At 50.7% G+C, this 20,668-nt stretch overlaps 1 long non-coding RNA gene across 1 annotated transcript; it reads left to right on the top strand.

Annotated features, from left to right (window-relative positions):
- Positions 1-640: 640 nt before the first annotated feature.
- LOC140597734 (uncharacterized) lies at positions 641-13,563 on the top strand. Its single transcript, XR_011999621.1, has 3 exons — positions 641-799; positions 6,608-6,791; positions 12,774-13,563. It is a non-coding gene; the product is annotated as an uncharacterized lncRNA (long non-coding RNA).
- The last annotated feature ends 7,105 nt before the right edge of the window (positions 13,564-20,668 follow it).

Here is a 20,668-nt window from a genome sequence, read left to right as displayed (position 1 = left end):
GTGACCCCGGGACCCGCTGGGCTGGCCAAGCCCACGCTGGCTGCCGCGTCCCCCTTTTCCGGCAGCACCGTGCTGCGCCTCGTGCCCCAGAGACGCCCGCGGGGTTGCCGTCAAAGGCTCTGGAGTCCAGGCCCATCGCGTCCCAGCTCTACAGGCGAAGTATTGGCCGTGGGCGAACTGTTGTCCCCACCTGTGAAATGGGCGCCCCCCGAGCCTGAGTCCTTCCTCAGAGCCTGGCCGCAGCCCACACCCACCCGCAGGTCTGCAGCCGCCGGAGCAGGGCTTCGCTGCCAGCCCTGCGCCCACCCCACCCCAACCTGCCCCGACTCTTCTACGGACCCTTCCAGCTGGTGGGTCCTGGCTCAGGAGCACTTGGGGAAGCCACCCCTGGCCTCCCCCTTCCCTCCCCGCCCCCACCTCACTTCGCTCTCTCGTCCTGCGCAGATGCTCTGTAGCCAGTGACTGCGCGGTGGGCCTCTGGCAGCCCAGAGGGCCGGGACCTCACCCTCTTTGCACTCCTGCCCTAGATCCATGGCTACCATTATTGCTTCATAAATATAGTTAATCACGTCGATCTAGCGGGGTTTTCTGGATAGTCTTGTTTTTTGCTTATTATTTATTTATTTATTCACGAGAGACACAGAGAGAGAGAGACGCAGAGACACAGGCAGAGGGAGAAGCAGGCTCCCTGCTGGAGCCCGACGCAGGACTCGATCCCGGGACCCACGATCACGCTCTGAGCCAAAGCCAGACGCTCAACGCTGAGCCCCCCGGGCGTCCCTGGATAAAGCTTCGGCTGGTAACTATAAATGTCTTCGACTCTTGAAGAATTCATTGTTACTAAATCCAGTTCTGTAGGAAAACCTTACCCAACACAGGGCGGATCAGTGGGGGCGGGGTGGGAGAGATAAAAAGAATTCTTGATGGTAGAAGGTTTGAGGAACCACTGAGCTAGCATCTCCTCCCATCCCAGCGGGAGCTTGATCTCCAAATTAAGCATTTGCTTCTGAGCTTGGGGGCAGCAGCTGCCACAGAGGTTAGGGTACGGGCCTCGCAGCTGACCAGTGCCCTTCCTGAATCAGCAGCCCCTCTGCCAGCCGAGGGCCCCTGCTGGCTTTCTCTGAGCTGGCCGGCAGCCCCTGGCCGCTCCCTAAGGTCTCTTGGGGTCACGTTGCTGCCTACGGCCTTGAGATCTGGGAACAGCTCTTCTCACCTTCTGCCTCTGTTTAGCAGTTAAAATCCCCTACGTGCAAAATGGAGTAAATGACCCAGTAAGATATGGTAACTATTCTCAGACCCCAAAACTTTATTTTATAGTTGGTATTTAATAACTTTGTATTTGAACTAAAATTATAAAATCCAGGCATCCCCTTTGGGGAGTTTTATATTATGAATTCAATATTAAGAGTTATAGGGCTATTCAAATGGTTGATTCCATTAAATGAGTTGTGAGAGGTTGTATTTTCCAAGAATTGGTCTATTTCATCTAAATTGTCAAATTTATGTGTGTGGAGTCGTCCATAGTGTTCCCCTGTGACCCATTTGATGTCTAATATCTTTAGTGATTATTTCATTTCATTCCTGATATTGATCGTTTGTGTCTTCTCTCTTCCTCTCTGTTTTGCTAAAGATCTGGCAATTTTATTGATCGTTTCAAAGAATAACTTTCTGGTTTAACGGTTTTTTCCTAGTGTTTTAAACTTCATTGATTTCTGCTCTTTATTATTTTCTTCTTTCTGCTTGCTTTGTGTTTATTTTACTCTTTTCTAGGTTCTGAAAATGGGAGCTTAGATTATTGATTTGAGACATACAGAAGGTGTTCTCCAACCATATTAGACTCAAACTAGAAATCAATAACAGAAAAAAGAAAAAAAAAAACAGGGAAATCTCAAAGATGAAGCCTCAAGGAGAATAAAACAAATACATTGATCTAAATAGAAATGATGTACAGCATATCGTATTTATGTGCATGTTTCTAATTCTTCTAAATTTGTTGAGGTTTCTTTCTTTCTTCTTCCTTCCTTCCTTCCTTCCTTCCTTCCTTCCTTTCTTCTTTCTTTCTTTTTTTCTTTCTTCCTTCCTTCCTTCCTTCCTTCCTTCCTTCTTTCTTTCTTTCTTTCTTTCTTTCTTTCTTTCTTTCTTTCTTTCTTCTTTCTTTCTTTCTTTCTTTCTTCTTTCTTTCTTCTTTCCTTTTTCCTCTAAGATATCTTGGTACATCTTACATGGGCACTTGAAAAGAACATTTATTCTCTTGTTGGTATAAATATTGATGAAAACGTATTGGTTGGTTTACAGTCATTGAGGGAGGGATGTTCTGGGTGGACTAACCCTTTTATCACTATATAATGACTTATTTGGGCTCTGGTAATTTTCTTTGCTCTGAAGTCTACTTTGATAGTAATAAAACCACTTCTGCTTTCCTTTGATTAATATTTGCACAATATAATATATATGTATTTCAACCTTTATACTTTCTGCCTACTTCATTATATTTGAAGTACTTGTAAACAGCATAATGTGGGGTCACGCTTTTTAATCCTCTCTACTAATCTTTCTTCTAACTGGAGTGTTTAGACTATTTACAAGTAATTAAATTGTTGATGTTAGGGTTTAAGTTGCCAGTTTATTTTTTATTTTCCACTTGTTCTGTCTTTTGTCTCTTTCTTTTCTTTTTCTTACCTTTGTGTCGATTACCATTTTTTTTAGAATTCCATTTTGATTAATCTATATTGTTTTTTAAATTAAGTGTGTCTCTTTGTATAGTTTCTCTATTTGTTACATTATTTATATAATGATCCAAGATTCCTTTTTTTCTTCATTCCTATCTGTTTAGAGAACTTCCCTTAGCCATTATTTTAGGGTAGGTCAGCTGGCAACAATTTCTCCTAATGGTGCTTAATCTGAGCTTGTCTTTATTTTCCCTTTATATTTTCTCTGGATATATGATTCTTCACTGACAGTCCTTTTCTTTCAGAACTTGAAAAATGTGCTGCTTCCTTGAGTTATGGTGAGAAATCTACTGTCATTTGAACTGTTTTCCCCTCGAGATAAGGTGTCATTTCTATTCCTGCTTTTAACATTTTTCCCTTGCCTTTAATTTTCAGAAGTTGAATTATGATGTGTCTTGATGTGGATTTCTTTGGGGTTATCCTGTCTGGGGTTCACTTAACTTTTTGAATCTATAAATTTATATATCTCTTGCTAAATTTGGGAAATAGCCATCATCATCGTCATCATCATCTTAATCATTATTTAGTATTTTATGTCGCACTCTCTTTCTTGTCTCTCTTTGACACTCTAATAATTTGAATATTAGATCTTTGGGTATGGTCCTACAGGTCCCTGAGGGCTTTTCAAAAAAACTTTATTTTCTTTCTGTTGTTCAGATTGGATAATTTCTATTTTTCTATCTTCTTGTTCAATGATTCTTTCCTCTATTCCCTCCATTCTGCTCTTGGGTCCATCCATTGAATTTTTTATTTCTTTAGTGTATTTTTTTTAGTTCTAAAATTTCCATTTGATTCTTCTTATATCTTCTATTTTTTCCCTGAAATTATGTATTTTTTCCATTTTTTTCAGTGCATTTATATTACTTGCTGAAGTATTTTTATGATTTAAAAATAACTTTCAGATGACTATAACATCTCTGTCAGTGCTAGAAACAAATCTATGTTGTTTCATTATCTCACCAACATGTGATATTGTCACACTTTAAAAAAAAAAAAGCCATTCTGCTAAGTGTGTAGTGGTAACACACTGTGGTTTTATTTTATTATTATTTTTTTAAAGATTTTATTTATTTATTCATAAGAGACACAGAGAGAGAGAGGCAGAGATGCAGGCAGAGGGAGAAGCAGGCTCCATGCAGGGAGCCTGATGCGGGACTAGATCCCCACCCAGGATCACGCCCCGGGGCCGAAGGCAGACGCTAAACCACTGAGCCACCCAGGGATCCCCTACACTATGGTTTTAATTTGCATTTTACTAATGACTAATAATGTTGAAAATCTTTTGCTTATTTTTTATAATAAGTTGTTTATTTTCTTCTCATTGCATTTTCATTCATATTTTAAAATCTCCCTAGCATCTAGAACAATCCTTGGCGTGGCATATGGGGTCCTGTATAACTTCATCTTCCAGTTGAATATTGCCTTGATGGCTTCACTCATATTTGAAAAAGTATTATAACATCACAGTAGATCTCCTTCATATTCCCACTCCCAAATCTATAACCCTATTTACACCTGTCACTCTATTCCATCCTAATATAACTGGAGAAGGGTCTCTCCTAACAAAGGTCAATTCTTTTACAGGAGCTCTTGATCCCATTCCTCCCGCATTGTCTAGGACTTCTTTCCTTCCACTAAGAACTACTGATCTTTCATTAGCACTTGACCAGTCTTACCAGGAAACTAATGTGCTTTCGTATCTCCCATCACAAGGCAACAAGAGAACTTCTCTTGCCCCCTAATTCCCTTCCAGCTACCGTTTCCTTACTCTGATCCTCTTTATACTCAAATTTCCCAAAAACATTTTCTATAAATGCTGCTCTCATGTCTTCCTTTTCTGTCCCTTCTTTCCTGCCCTCTGAGCCACTGAAGTGCTCTTGTCAAGGCATCACTGATTTACTTGGGCAAAATCTAATGAAGAATTCTCTTGCTTGACCACGGCCTTCTGTTTGGAGGCAGCCTCTTGTCTTAGCTTTGGTGATGCCATATTCCTTTGTGTTTTTCCTGTTTCACTGGCTGCTCCTGTGTACCTTCTCCTTTTCTCTCCGACTTCTAGTTGTAGATGTTTCTCGGGGCCATAAGGCTACTCGAAGGAAGTTGGAAATACTTGGTTTTTGTGATATAATTTCTAAGATTATATTACACTGCATGAAGATATCTTTTCATTGAAAAGAAGTCCATGATTATGTGATGTATTAAAATTCTATTAACCATTCACATGCAGCACGATTCTCCCCAGAACTCACTGTGTGCTGTGAGCCTATAGCTCCGCTGGCCTCTGCAGCCACCCCATGTCTCCAGGCCCCTGGCTGCCCAGCCTTGTCTCTGTCCCCAGATGAAACGTATTCGTGCTGTTAGAAAAGCTTCCCTCAGCTCTGCAGGCATCAGCTTCTATCTCTCTCAGCTACCCTGTCCGAGTATTCTTTTTCACAGCAAACTGATTATTGTGTTCCTAGTCATTAGCACCATCTGCAATTATTTCTTCATCCCACTTGAGGATAATCAGCCTCTGCCATTAGATGAAACCCTTTGGAGGCAGCAACTCTGTCCCAGTGTTTGGAACAAACAGAGCACACAAGAGCAGGGCAGTAACAGCTCTGTGAAGCCAGCATTTATGAACAAAGTCATATGTACACACACAGAGGCTTCGTGGATACATACTCATGAATACAGGCAATTCTCACTTCCCATTGATGCTGCATTTGTGCATTTGCCTGCTTGCTAAAATTTACTTGTGAGCCCATGGTGACAATTGGCCCCGGGCGGAGGTGGGGAGAGTGAGTCACCGTGTGCGTGCTCCCAGCTGACATTCTGTCTTCCTGATTTAGCTCTCACTCTTAAGAGGGACCCTTTGGGCCACCTAGATAGTGCCACATTTTCGTGCTTTTTATTTCTGATTTTCCCATTTAAAGTGGCCCTCAGCCTAGTGCTGAAGTGCCATCGAGGGGTCCTAAGTACAAAGAGGCTGTAATGTGCCTCATGGAGAAAATATGTGTGTAGATGGTTCATCCAGGCCTGAGTCAGAGGTCTGCTGGCCATGAGCTCAACGTTCACAAGTCAACGATAAATATTAAATAAGCTGTCTTGAACAGCAATGCACCTAAAACGGGGTGATAGATCGATGGGTTGTTGAAAATACTGCGGCCACAGGATCACAGGAAACTAGACCCGGTATTTCTCCTGGGAACAATGATTTACTCTTCACTAATTCAGTGTTTGTGGTGACTTTATAGAACATAATTACTGCAAACAAGCCTTGATGGTAAAAACATGTATATATTTCTCTAGTTTGCTTCCCTCGATTATCGGTTGAGAGAGAAGATGGAAAAAAATATATATATATAGGGGTACCTGGGACGCTCAATCGGTTAAGTCTGCCTTCGGTTCAGGCCATGGTCTCAGGGTCCTGGGATCGAGTCCCATATCAGGCTCTCTGCTCAGTGAGGAGTCTGCTTCTCCCTCTCCCTCCGCCTGCTGTTCCGCCTGCTTGTGCTCTCTCTCTCTCAAATAAATAAATAAAATCTTAAAAAATATATATATATATACATACACACATGTGTGTATGTTTGTATTTTGTCTGTCTTCTATGAATCGACTGGTTTTTTGTTCATTTTTCTATTAATTGTCTTTTTCCTACCAATATAAATAATTTATCTATTATGCATATTGATTATTTCTTACATACTTTGCACACGCTTTATTTTAGTTGCCACTCTTTAAACTTATGTGGTCTTTTCACACAAAGAAGCCTCAAATGTTTAAATGTTCAAATCTGCCAGTCTCTTCCTTTGTGGCTTCTGGGTTTGTTTTTTCATAGGATGACCCTCTTCAACCTGTATTAATAAAATAGACTCCTCTACCTTCTCCTGTTTTTGAAGGAAGGGAGCCTTCCTCGCCGTGGCGCAGGGGCCTCAGCACGGCCCGCCCCGGCCCCCCCGCTGGACAGTCAGCCCTCCGGCCACGCCCACCAGGAGCTCTGCGATCGCCAGTCGGCGGCCTCACCTGTAAGCGTCTGGATCTGGGCTCACACGATGGCTGCACCTGCCGCAGACACACCTGGAGGTGAGGCCCCCTGGGTGGGCTAGGAGACCGCTTCGGACAGAGTGGTGCATGTGGGGACGTGGGGGCAAGGGCCCTCTCGGGAGCCTCCTCGGAAGTGCCCCTGAGGCCTCTCCAGGTTGGCAACTGGGTGTGAGCAGCGTGGCAGGTGGACACGGACGAGCTCCCAGGAGGGCCCGGGCCCCAACGGGCGGCGGGAGGCAGGGCTGCGGAGGCAAGGCCAGCGGCCTGTAGGCCGAACCCCCCCAAACACATGGGCTGTCCAACCCCGACGGCGCCCCGTTCTGTCTCGTGAAGCAGGAACCCGGCGCTCAGCGCCCTGAGGTTCCTCCCCGAAGTCACACGAGCCGGAGGGCAGACGAGGCTGGGTCAGACCCCGAAGCCCGAGGTTACAGACCATTTCACTCCTGCAGCCCCACCTCTGACGTCAGGTGCCGGTGTCACTGCCGCTGTGCTGCCTCAGTTAACCCACCCGTGCCTCAGTTTCCACATCTGTAAAATAATCGGGATAAAACTGTTGTCTGTCCCATAGGGACGAGTGAATAGTAAACATGCTTAAAACTATACCTGACGGGCACTAAGCACCCACTGTCACCAGCCGTGATTGTTACTGTATTTCAAGGGTTGAGGGTTAACTCTACCTTTCTGGGTTTATCAGCTGTTGCTTATTGATGGTTTAGGATAACTTGTGGTTTCCAGGATTTTTTTCACCTCAGCATCTTTATTCACATTATGTATTAGGAAGTTTTATTTATTTAATTACTATTACTTTAAATATTTTACTTATCTATCCATGAGAGACACAGAGAGGCAGAGACACAGGCAGAGGGAGAAGCAGGCTTTACGCCGGGAGCCCGATTCGGGACTCGATCCCAGGACCCTGGGGTCACGTCCTGAGCTGAAGGCAGATGCTCAACTGCTGAGCCACCCGGGCGTCCCTATTAGGACATTTTAGATTACAGGGTATAGAGAAACCCAGCTTAAACAACAGAGGGACATCCAGCAAGGCTTGATCCAGCCTCGGTTTCCTATCGCCTCCGTTTTGCCCTCTGTATGCGGCCCACGGCCCCACCTGGCTTGCAGGCTGCCCCGGGACGCGTCACTGTGCCCAGGACGACGGCATAGAGCGGCTGCCTTCAGCTGAGGTGGGCCCCGGCCGAGGTGGGGTCAGTTTTATCCAAGTGCGTGGCCCGGGAAGGAGCAGTTGTCGACAGGAGAGCCAGGGCGCTGTGGCCAGCGGGTGGGGACAGTCGGTGCCGGGTTTGTTCTGCTCCTGGTCACCCCACCGGGCAGCCCCTCTCCATGCCTCCGTGCCAAGCTTCTCCCCTCGACCCCCACCCGGCCAAAACCTGCTCATCACTTTAGGTCCGTCCCAGACCGCGGCGCGCTTGGCCCTCCGCACGGCTTCAGCGCACGTGTCCTGGAGGCTGAGATTCCTGCCTCCGAAAACTTCTCATACTGCCAGTAAAACACATTTTCTGCCTTCAGAACCTGTTGGCACTTCCCTCATGGGCCTTGCCTCCTGCCTCCCTTCTGTGCTTGTCCTGATCTCATTAGGCCGGACGATGCCCCACGTGAGGCCGGGGTTTTTCTCCCTTTTCTTTCCTGGTGTGAGGGGACCAGATGCATGTTTGGTGACTTACCGAACGAATGAATGAAGGACTGAATGAAAAATGAACAGAATGAGAACAGCCCTGCAGGTCCTGCATGGGTTTAAAGTGCAGGAAAAGAGGTGAGAGATGCAACACCCTGGGGCCCGGAAGAGGCCGCTGAAGGCACCGCCACGGAGCAGCCGGCCGCGAGCGCGTGGCTGCCGAGCCGAGGCTGCGGGAGCTGTCAAGGCGCATCAGGGACAGTGGGTGCGGGGCCCAGGCTCCATTTTCAAGAAGCTGGGCCTCGTTCTGAAGGCTTTGTGAGGCTGAGCACCCAACTTCCACAGGAGAATGAGGAGTGCCATTCGTGAATTTGGCCAATCCCCCAGCAGCTGGCAGGGGCCTGGGGGCAGGGTGGGCTCCTACAAACGGTGGTGGTGGGGAGGGGTGGGTGGCATGGAGGGGCTCAGACAGCAGAGCAGAAACCGTGGCCGTGGGCAGGGTGTGGAAGGGGGGGGGGGTCCCATCTCCCGGAGGTCCAGGATGCCTGGACCCCAAGCACTCACGCTCCGCTGCTTCTCCTCTGTGCCCCCGCCCACCCCCTGCACTCTGGACGGACGCACCCAAGGTGGAGCCTGGAGCCCCAGGCAGGCAGTGGGTGGGCCCCCGCAAGTCCCACTGCCAGCCGCGTCTACCGAGGCTTGGGGTCTCCAGGGACGCGAGCTTTGGGAGGCCTCCTCCCCTCAGGAGCCATCTGTGGGTAGAGCAGAGACTAGGGGAGGGCAGCTGTCCTGTCACAGGCTGAGGGGCAGAGGTGCCTCCGTAGCTGGCCGCCAGACAGGAGCGCGGGGGGCAGGCCTGGCAGGTGAGCCAAGGACACCTGGCACGGTGGTGCCCTGCCTGGGAGGCCGTCCACGGCCCATAGGACCCAGGCCTCCCAGGGCCCCGGGGGGGGGCCAGCAGCGCCCCCTTTACAGATGAGGACACTGAGGCACGAAGCAGGTAACCCACTCATGTCCACCTGGAGCCTTCCCTGCAGGTTAGAGACCAGGGCATGGCGACCACGGTGAGCCTGCACGCACACGTGGCGTGTTCCCCCGTGACGGGGGACGGAGAATCCGAGCGGACGCCTCGCGGGCCTGATTGGGACCAGGAGACAGATGGCCCCGGGAGGGAGCTCTGCGTGTCCTCGCCTCTGACCTGGCGTCGAGGCGTCACCGAAAAATGAACGTGTCCTTGGGCTGGGGACAGAATAAACAGGCAGCCTGGCGGGTCCCTCAGCTTGCACGCAGCGGCCGGCCGGGCTCGGAGCAGGCCTGGATACAGGGTGCGGGGAGGACGCAGGAGCCACCCCAGGTGGCTGCACGTCATTAGAGCACAGCGGAGTGGGCCGTGGGCCGAACCAGCGGGGTGCTGACTCCCACGGAGGACGCCGTGATGGCTCGGCCACAGGAGACACGCGTCCTGAGGTCGGAGCAACTCCACGGGGGAGGGGCGTCCTCGTCCACGCAGGGTCACAGTAGGTCACGCGGCCCAGTCCCCGCTCCACACACTCGTTCGGGCGCCCGAGCGGACGGGGGCCCTGACCTTCGGCACAGGATGACCGACATCATCCGCGTCTCGGTGCCCAGCAGGCAGATAGGACGTGAGGTCGTGGAAGACGCCCCCCGGCAAGCCCGGCCTGCGCCACTAGGCGGCAGGGGAGCCCACGGAGATCCGCGTTTCCCCAGTGGTCACGGCTGAGGGCCGCCGTCGGCGTAGAGGGGGCTGCTCGCCAGTGTGGACGCCCTGGGCGTGAGGGACACCTGCTTGTCCTCGGGCGCACACACTGCGCAGGGCCGTTTTTGGCCCTCGTGGGCCCGGCTGCCCGGCCTCCAGGGACCGCGGGGACCTGCCAGGAAGGGGCCCCTGTCCGAGCCCCGGCGCAGGGCCAGAGCTCCCAACGAGGTCCAAGGACCATGCCTCTGTCCACCATGGGAAGCCACATGCTCAGGGTCTGAGAGCTGGTGACAGCTGGTGACACCGTCACTTGCACCTGCCTGGCCCTGCTCACGGCTGTCGCGCAGCCCTAACCGCGAGGGAGCACACACCTGTGAGCAGAGGTCACTGAGTCTCCCCGTCGTGCCGCCGGGAAGAGCGGGCGTCTGGGCTCATCTCCAGCAGCCGCGGCACCTGGACACATGCAGGTGCGTCAGGCATGTGCCTCCGGGCCGGTCAGCCCGCGCAGTGGCTCCACACGGCAAGCACGTCACTGTCATGGCTGCGTGCGTGGCTTCCTGCGCGGCCCAGGCTCCGGGTGGCCCGGGATGCGGCAGCCAAGCTGGTAGCCAAAGGCCTCCCTGGGGCAGGAGGCAGGCTGGCGTCTGGGATCCTGTGCTGAGTGGGGGCGAGACGCAGATCCTCACGCGTGGGCTGCTCCTCCGTCCGCGTGGGGCCCTCAGGCACAGGCTCCTGGGGGAGGAGGACGGCAACACCGAGGGGACAGGGCTGCTCGTCCGAGTCATGAACGGGTCACACAGTGCGTCTCCTTCCGGGAGAGGGATGGCCTCGGCCCTCACAGCGGGGAGGCGAGGAGCCTGTGCACCTGCACCACTGCCACGATGTGCGTGGAAGCTCGTGACTGAGCCCCTGGCGCAAGGCCTCCCGGCAACGGCCTCGGGCCTCCTTCCCCGCGCGCTGCTGTGGAGCCCACACAGTGAGGACGAGCAGCCCGCTGGCAGCCGTGTGTGCTGTGGGGGGTCTGAGAGGCAGGGTGGGCGGCCACCCGGCCGTAGGGACTCGGGCCAACTACTGTGACCGCGTGGTGTCAGCCGTGGAATCAGGGCCCCGGCCTGGCCCGTGGGTGGCGGGACCCGGGGCAGAGTCAGCATCTGGCCCGGGCCCCGTGGGGCCTCCGAGGTATGTCCACGCAGCGGAGCACCCCCCTGGATGGAGGCGGGGAGTCAAGTGTGACCAACTGCACCATCAGGTCCTCAGGGTCAGTGGTCACCACTTGCAAAGCCAAGTGTTCTGTGGACATGACCCCTCAGCGCGCACGTGGCAGGCGGTGACATCCCGACGGCGAGGACCCACCTGAATTTCCCGCTTACACGCGGGGCCCTGGCGGCAGCGCGCCCTCCCGGGGCGCCGTGTGTGGGGAAGGAGGCCAGCAGCCTGGGTGTCACCCGCTGGGCCTCGGGACAAACTGCAGCGAATATAATCCCTCGCTTTGTTCTGCTCGGTGGCTGTTTGCCTGACAGATGTCCAGCCTGTGTCGGCCCCGCCGGCTCCTCTTACCGGGAGAGACCTGCTCGGCTGATTGATCTCTGCACGTCCGCATGGCCTGAGCGCCGGGCCCGGGCCCCCCGGGAGCCCCCACCCTGGGCCAGGGACCCGGACAGGGGCGTGGGGAGCTCAGTGGAAACCAGCCGCGGTGTCCACTCTTTCCCCAGGATTTTAGCAAGTGTAACAGAACCGGGGAGACAGTGTATCCCTATTTCTGATCAGAAGATACTGTCGCCCCTCTAAGCGGCGAAGGCTCTTTCTCTGGTTCTCGGATTGTTCACAATAATAAAATTTAGGCATAAAATCTGAGGCTAACGCAACATATAAAACCTGGAAGCAGAGTCTGGCTTCTCGTGCGTGTGCTCAGACAAGCGCCCGGGAGTCGGGGCGGCTTCCATGCACCCACACTCCGAGCAAACAGACTTGGAAACTGAAAGTACTGCCCCGACCTGCTGAGGCCAAAGTACAGCCAGTGTGTGTCTCGTTAAACTTTTTTTTTTTTTTAAGTCTTTTTTTTTGGACATTGAATTGCAAATAATCTTTTTTTTTTTAATTTTTTAAAAATTTATTTATAATAGTCACATAGAGAGAGAGAGAGAGAGAGAAGCAGAGACACAGGCAGAGGGAGAAGCAGGCTCCATGCACCGGGAGCCCGATGTGGGATTCGATCCCGGGTCTCCAGGATCGCGCCCTGGGCCAAAGGCAGGCGCCAAACCGCTGCGCCACCCAGGGATCCCCTAAACTTTTGATATATTGATGTCAATATTGATATCTGCCCAGTGATATTTTTTGAGAAAAAAAATATGACCTGGAAAATACAAGTTTATCTAGAAAGGTTAGAAAATACATGTAGGGGGATCCCTGGGGGGCTCAGCGGTTGAGCACCTGCCTTCAGGCCAGGGCGTGACCCCAGGGTCCCGGGATTGAGTCTCCATCGGGCTCCCTGCATGGAGCCTGCTCCTCCCTCTGCCTGTGTCTCTGCCTCTCTCTCTCTCTCTCTCTGTGTCTCTCATGAATAAATAATAAAAAAATAAAATCTTTAAAAAGAAAAAAAGAAAATACATGTAGTAAGAAGAAAAGCCATGCAATATACTAACCAAAGAGAACCACTTTTAACCTTTTCTTATAGGTTCCTCTCGACATTTTCTACACACACGCACGTGCACATACACACACGCACACACGTGCGTGTGCACACACGGCTTCTGGCAACACACATCGCCATCTCCGGAGGGTGCAGTGCCTTTCCAGCCGTGTACGGATGAACCTCCTGCTCCCCCAGCCGGAACTGGTTCTTGGAGGGATGAAGCCAGATGCCAGTTGGAAGACGTTGAAGTGGGTTGGAAGGGACGATACCGTGTTTATACGACTGAATATTTTTAAATATACTTAGAAAACCAAAGTGGGATCAAGCCCTACACACCATTTGAGATTCTTTTGATTCCAAGTGACCAAAATCCTAATTCAATTGGACCCAAGCAGTAATAGGATTTATTAGCCTAACATCCAGAGGTTGGGGTCCCTTCACCGAGTGGTTGGAATGAATTGGCTCCTAGACATTTCTCCACGCTGCCTCCTGGACGGCAGCCCCCACTGCCCACCTCCTCCCCCGAGGGTGCCAGCAAAGTGGCCACATCAGCACAGGTACCATCTGGGGTACTAGACAGATCTGAATCAGGGGTCCTTCTGAGGAGGTAGGAAGGCCCTTTCACAGACGTTGGGACACTTTCTTATTTCCTGTGACTGGGTGTGGTGCCCACCCTTGTGGCCGGTTGGCAGGACTGTGCCTCCTGGTTCAAGGGGCCAGTCCAGATGATGAGTGAAGCCATCCAAACACAGCTCAAATGGAAAAGGGATGGTTCTCAAAGCAAATTTGGATGATATTCCTGGAAAAAAAAGAAGAATAAATCACGGACAGCAAACATTTTCTTTTATACTTTCTTTTAAATTTCTAAATTTTATTGAATGCTACATCATGAACCACTCACTTTGTGTGAACAAGTAAACTTCCAGAATATTTTTTAAAGGATTTTATTTATTTGTCTTAGAGAGAGCGTGACTGGGGAGGAGCAGGGGGAGGGAGTCTCCAGCAGGATCCCCCCTCGCCGCACCCCCGAGCACGGAGCCGGACGGAGGCTGGGGCGCCTAAGCCCGAGATCACAACCTGAGCCCGAATCGAGTCAGCCGCTTGGCCGACTGAGCCACCGAGGCTCAGAGCTTTGTGTCCTATGGGTGCGCGGCGGCTCCGCCTGTTACCAAGGCCGTTCAGCGAACCGCGTCAGATCATTCCCGTCAGATCATTCCCGTTGTTACACCCGTTGGTGTAAGACGCTGCAGTGAGCCTCTGGGCGCTCCTGCTGGGAGCTTCCATTTACTGATTTTATAAAGTTTTGTTCTGCACCTACCACGGGTCAGTCTCTCTTCTGGGTGCTGGGATTCACTAGTGAGTGACAGAGGCAAGATTGTCCCTTCATACGCTTTATGTTTTACCTGGTGGTGACAAGCGATGAGGTGGGTGTGTCAGGGCGCCACATGCCAGGAGAGCATGGACGAGGCAGGGAAAGCAAGTCCAAGAGCAGAGGTTCTCCTAGTCCTCCTCCCCCTGGTGCACCCCTGGGGTGTCCCCCCCGGGCCACACCGGGCCCACGCTGGGGGGCCTGTGAACGTGTCCACTGTCCCGGGGCCGGGAGGGCACTGCCAAGGGGCCTTTGGCGCTGACTGAGGTCAGGACATCAGACGCCGGTGTTAGCCACCCGCCAGGACCCACCTGTGTCGCGGCCAGGCCGACCTGTGCCCCAGGGTCCCTGAATCCCCAGGTGACTCAAACACGGAACTGGGATGACCTGACGGTGCAGGTGTCTGGGAGCTGGAGGAGGCACCTGCCGCTGGTGGCGGGGGGGCAGCGGCACAGGGCCCGGAGGCCCCGGGAGGCCCGGCCGCACCGACTGCCTGTCACCTTGAGGGGCTCCCGTCCACGGAGCTGGGCCAGCTGCCAGGGCGCGGCGGGCGGAGCTCCGGCCACAGCATTGCAGAGCAGAACGGCCCAGAATGAGTTTCGAATCACAGGTCAGCTCTCCACAAGCTTCCACCCACTCCCTGGGCGAGGACTGCAACACCTGTACCAAGACCGCTGTCCTCAGCCTCTTCCCGGGAAGGTGGACAAAGTGTTCCATTAGTCACTCGCCCGTCGGAGCGACGCTGAGTCTCAATGAGTGCGAGCAAAATCCCATCCAAATAGTCTGCAACCTGAGAAAAACTTTTATTTATTTTTATTTTTTTTTGAGAAAAACTTTTAAAATAACTAGAGGGGAAGAGAAGGGGAAAAAAATAATACGTGCAAGCATATGTATAAACCAGAAGGAAGAAAATGCAAAGCTTTGATAGTTCTTCTTCTTCTGTGATTTATCTTTAGGACACACTTAACTTTAGTGATTTCTTTTTTTAAGAGGAATTGAATAATTGATGGAAAACATGTCTCATGAAGTATTGTGTATCCATGAAAAAGCTGACAATGAAGGATGTCCACCGGGTACTACTGAGCGAGCAAAGCAGGGTTCAGGAGAGAGATAAAATGGTTGTGCACACAACAGGCCACGCCTAGAGCCGTTCTCATATTTGTGTGAGATCATAGGAGCGTGGAAACACGCAGGAGAATAAGGGGTTCACAGGTTTCACACACGCACGTCCCCTGCTGATGAATTCTTTCATCATTTATAGGTCTAAAAATGTATTTATTTTGCCTTTGCTTTTGAAAAATGTTCTCATGAGGCAAAGGATTCCAGGTCGACAATGTTTTATTTTAAATTTTTAAAATTATTTTTAAGGTTTTATCTATTCATTTGAGAGAGAGACGTAGAGAGAGAACGTGCATTCGCAGGGGGAGGGGTAGAGGCCGAAGGAGAAGCAGGCTCCCCATTGAGCAGGGAGCCCGATGCAGGACTCGATCCCAGGACCCCGGGAAAGCCGACACTCAACCACGGAGCCCCCCAAGTACCCCGACGTTGACAATGATATTGCAAAACTTTAAAGACGTTGGCCAGCCGTCTTCTGGCTCACGTTGTTCCTGATAGGAAGCCGCCTGCCATTCTTTTTCCTCTGTACATGATGGGTCATTCTTGACCGTCTTTAAGATTACCTCTTTAAAAAATAAATAAGGGATCCCTGGGTGGTGCAGCGGTTTGGTGCCTGCCTTTGGCCCAGGGCACGATCCTGGAGACCCGGGATCGAATCCCACATCGGGCTCCTGGTGCATGGAGCCTGCTTCTCCCTCTGCCTATGTCTCTGCCTCTCTCTCTCTCTCTCTCTCTCTCTCTCTCTGTGACTATCATAAATAAATAAAAAAATTTAAAAAAAAAATATAAAAAAAGATTACCTCTTTATAATCGGTTTTAAGCAATTTATGATGCAGCCGTGGTGCAGTTCACACTTCTGGTCTGGGATTTGTCGAGTTGCATGCATTTGTGGTCTATAGTTTTCATCAGATTTGGAAAGGTTTTCTATAGCTCATCAATACACTACTCATTTAAAAAATTAACAGACTTTATTTTTTAGAACAATATTAGATTTGCAGAAAAACTGAGCAGATAGTACCGAAAGCTCCCGCATTACTTCCCCTCCCCCTGCCACCACCACCCACTCAGTTTCCCCTATTATTAACATCTGGAATCAGTGTGCATATTTGTTACAGTTAATGAGCAATACTGATATATTATCATTAACTAAAGTCCATAATTTACATTAAAGTTAACTCTTTGTGTTGCACATTCTGTTTTTTTTTTTTAAGATTTTATTTATTTATTTATGAGAGACACAAAGAGAGGCAGAGACCCAGGCAGAGGGAGAAGCAGGCTCCCTGTGGGGAGCCCGACGCGGGACTCGATCCCGGCTCCCCAGGGTCACAGCCTGGGCTGAAGGCGGCGCTAAACCGCCGAGTCCCCTGGACTGGGGTTTTGACAAGTTCGTAACGGTCACGTGTCTTCCATTCCGAGATCATGCAGAGTAGCTTCGACGCCCTGAAATCCTGCGCTCCGGGCCCTGCCTGGTGTCTCCGTCCCCTGGGAGTGTGGCAACCACATCGTTTCAGGGTCTCTGGTTTCACATTTCCCAGAATATCCCGTGGCTGGCATCACAGGGCACACGGGCTTCAGTTTGGCTTCTTTCACTTAGTTAATGCTTCTCCGTGTCTTTTTGTCCCGTGACAGCTCATTTCTTGTCAGCACCAAGCACTATTCCGGGCCTGGGTGTGTCCCAGCGGGTTCACCATCCGCCGACTGAAGGGCATCCTGGGTGCCTCCAGTTTAAGGTAATACGGATAAGGGGCCATAAAGATTTGTGTGCAGGTGTTTGTATGGACGTAGTTTTCAACTCAATTGGGTAAATACCCAGGAGTTCATATGTGAGAGTATATGGGAAGACTCTGTTTGGCTTTGTAAGAAACTCCCAAAGTGGCTAATCCATTTTGCACTCCCACCGCCAAAAATGACAGTTCTTGTTCTATACCCTCACCAGCATTTGGTATTGTCAAAAAATTTTTTTTAGCCACTCTCATAGGTGTGTACTGTCATTTTAGGATTGCAATCCCCCAAAATGTATGATGTTGAACATCTTCTCATATACTTAGTTGACATCTATATATATCTACTTTGGTAAAGTGTGTTTTCCAAAATTTTGCCTATTTTTAAATCATTCTTTGAATATTTCAGATACAAGCCCTTTATCAGATGTGTGTTTTGCAAACACTTTTTTCCAATCCATAACCCGATTTTTTATTCTTTTGATAGTGTTTTTCAAAGAGTAGGAGTTTTTATTTTTAATAAGGTCTTACTCATCCATTTTTTTCTTTCATTGGCCTGACTTTGAAATTGGTCACACTTTCAGTGAAATATCTAAAAACCCACTGCTAACCTCAAAGCCACTTGGATTTCCTCCTGCATCATCTTCTAGAAGCTATATAGTTCAATGTTTTACATTTATTCTTCAACTCATTTTGAGTTAATTTTGTGAAAGTCTAAGGTCTGTGTCCAGATTTATTTTTTCAGAATAATTTTCTTTTTCTATATTTTTCTTTTTTTTTTAATTAATTAATTTATTTATTTACGATAGTCACAGAGAGAGAGAGAGAGAAGAGGCAGAGACACAGGCAGAGGGAGAAGCAGGCTCCATGCACCGGGAGCCCGACGTGGGATTCGATTCCCGGTCTCCAGGATCGCGCCCTGGGCCAAAGGCAGGCGCTAAACCGCTGCGCCACCCAGGGATCCCCTTTTTCTATATTTTTTCATGTTCCATTTGCCCTCAACTCTTGATGGGTTTCTTTCCACGATGAGGTGACCCGAACATTCATTTCCAAGGAGTCCAGATCTCTGGTGAGTCTGTTTTCCTTGCATTACTTGGTTTTCCACTAACCTTTGGGTCCAGACATCACCTCTGCAGCTCCACAGCAGCAGTCGGGTTTCCCTCTTGTAGCTGGAGTCTCACCAGGCCACGCCCTGCCCCTTTCTCTGCCTAGTGATTCAATGGCAGGAGGAGCACAAAAGGACCAGGTGGCAGCTTCAATTTCCAATTCATTACAATTAATATATCTTCTCTTGAGAACTAGAACATTTAAACCAGCACAGAACAAAATTATGGGGACACAAAGCAGAAGGACTCACATGAGTCATTAGGATATTGGTGACAGAGACCATGGTTCCCGTCGATCTTTTGATTCCTGGACTCTGGTTATGGCAGGGAGAGTATTGGCTGCTTGTTCAAAGGATGTGCTGTATCCTGTAGGAGACTACTCAGATTAAAACACTTAGTGGGATCGGGCTCCCGGTGCATGGAGCCTGCTTCTCCCTCTGCCTGTGTCTCTGCCTCTCTCTCTCTCTCTCTCTCTCTGTGACTATCATAAATTAAAAAAAAAAAAACAAAAACAAAAACAAAAAAAAAAAAACACTTAGTGGGTGTTTTTTTTTAAGATTTTATTTATTTATCCATGAGAGACACAGAGAGAGAGAAAGAGGCAGAGACAAAGGCAGAGGGAGAAGCAGGCTCCCTGCGGGGAGGCCGACGTGGAACTCGATCCCAGGACCCCAGGATCATGCCCTGGGCTGAGGGTGGCACTAAACCACTGAGCCACCCAGGGATCCCCATTAGTGGGTGTTTTCAACTGAATAGGGTTGTAAGTGAGTCAGGCCATCATCTAACACAGCAGGTGCTTCTGCGCGCTGGGTGCCGTGGGCGACACGAGCGTGGTACCTGGGCTCCCCCTGTGTGTCCATGCCTCACAAGTAAAGAGACCACGTCCTGGCCGGATTCCAGCCAGCTCCAGCTGCCCTGGGTGCTCCGAGGCTCCTGGCCCTGGGCCACCTTCGAGACTGCTTGGAGGTCTTTCCCGAACAAAGAGCTCCTCAGTTTTAAGGTGATGACGGGTTTGGCAGTGGCAGGCAGCGCAGGAGGAGATGCTCAAAGCTTCACCAGGTGTCTTCTGTGACTCCTCTAGCCAACAGCCCTGCCTGGAGGGTCTGCCGGGAGAGCAGGCACTGGCCGGCTGGCCGATGGCTGGGTTCCGTTCCCCGAGCCACCTCCGGGACGCTGTGCTGAAGCCATAGACTCATTTTACATCGGAGACGTTTCCTCCAGGTCTCACTCTGTCCCCCCTTTTGCCTCAAGCCTGAAGGCCTCTTCCTGTCGGTTTGCCGAGAGATTTCTCAACTAGAAAACAATCAATCGATGCAGCTACAAAAACTCTCGGTAGTTTTGCAGTTGGAGTATTATTTTTTTTAAAGATCTTATTTATTTATTCATGAGAGAGACACAGAGAGAGGCAGACACAGGCGGAGAGAGAAGCAGGCTCCACACAGGGAGCCGATGCGGGACTCGATCTCGGGACTCCAGGGTCACGCCCTGGGTCGAAGGCAGTTGCCCAACTGCTGAGCCCCCCAGGCGTCCCTGCAGGTAGATTATTAATTTGCTTGCAGGCTGTACTGTGTCTACGGCTCCTGGCCACGTGTGTGAATAGTCATATGAGGACGCACATGCACACAACACACAAACACATGTGCTCGTGCACACGTGCAGCACGCACACTCAGGCACAGCTGCTCACACACAAGCACACGCACAAGCATGTACGCATATGTGCACACACACACACACAGAGGTCATGTTCCTTGCTCCCGGCCACCTTGCCCTGCTGTGTCCTGCCCCTGCACCTCATAGGACGGAGAGGGAGCTGGTGGAAAAGGGATGACCAAATGTGCTTTCATTCCCAAGCCCAGTCAGGATTCAACTTCTCCAGTTTCTTCTCTAATCTTACAACTTCTCAGAAAGAGAGATTGGTTTTAACTTTATAGGGTGCCTCCTAGTTAAAGCTCTGGCCCTACGGGTGCCCATCCTCGTTGAAGGATGTGGAGAGCACCGCAGAAGAGGAGCCCAGACAACTTTCACCAATGATACGAGACCTCCCCAGGCCAGCCCAGGCAAAAGTCCTGAGCACGTGGCCTTTGACTGCGGCAAACAGCAGGGGAGACGACGGCTGGAGACCGCGCTCAGGCGGCTGGTGGCTGCGGGCGCCACTGAGCGTAGGCCAGCAGCACCTCGCCCGGCGGTGCTGTCAGCGAACACCCTTCTCAAGCCTCGTGGAAATGAGGCTGATAAACAACACGCAACCCTGACCAAGAAGGGCGGGGAACGGGGGATGGGATTCTGTTCTTTAGTTTGTGAACAAAGAAACCAGTTCTGGCAATTTACACCAAGATATATCGTTAGGCTGCGAGGAGCTCCAGGAATTCATGGGAGGTTTTGAAAATAGGCAAGAAGCAAGACTGTCGTGTGGGAAGCCGGGGGCCTCAGGCACAGGCAGCAGCAGGAGGGGCAGGATCGGGGCATTTGCGCAGGGGCCCTTCTAGCATTCCGGTAAGTCATGGACCAAGGGACAGAGAGAGCTGAAGGACGCCTGCTTAGCCACTGTCCCCCTCTGACGCTGGAGGGCTCTCATGGCCGCGTCCTCCCGCTGAGGGCGGGCCGGCTGGCCAGAGATGATTAA

Source organism: Vulpes vulpes, chromosome 1, assembly GCF_048418805.1.
Source record: "Vulpes vulpes isolate BD-2025 chromosome 1, VulVul3, whole genome shotgun sequence".
Lineage (NCBI taxonomy): Eukaryota > Metazoa > Chordata > Mammalia > Carnivora > Canidae > Vulpes > Vulpes vulpes.
Note: the sequence above shows the minus strand (reverse complement) of the source record. Positions and strands in the feature narration are given on the sequence as shown.